Below are 268 nucleotides of genomic sequence, written 5' to 3'. Positions count from 1 at the left end.
GGGAGCCGCGGAGGAGAGCGCAGCAGCGGGGGTGCGGAGGGCAAGGCGGACAGATTCCAGCGCAGAGGATCGGGCCGACCGGCACTCACCAGCCGAGAGGCTTGTCTGCTCGCCTGCCGGGGCGGGCGGGACTGGGAGCTGAGGCTCCGGCTTTTGTCGGAGCGCCGGGAGAGGACTGAGGTTGACGGCGTGAACACAGCCTGCAGGGCGTTGATGCGCCGCGGCTGGCCGGGAGAGAGGCCGGGGGGGGGGGGGGGGGGGGGGGGGG

This window comes from Aethalodelphis obliquidens, unplaced genomic scaffold (assembly GCF_003676395.1).
Source record: "Aethalodelphis obliquidens isolate GAN/ISIS:26980383/991018 unplaced genomic scaffold, ASM367639v1 scaffold4, whole genome shotgun sequence".
Lineage (NCBI taxonomy): Eukaryota > Metazoa > Chordata > Mammalia > Artiodactyla > Delphinidae > Aethalodelphis > Aethalodelphis obliquidens.
The sequence above is the reverse complement of the archived record's forward strand: the minus strand, read 5'-3'. Positions refer to the sequence as shown.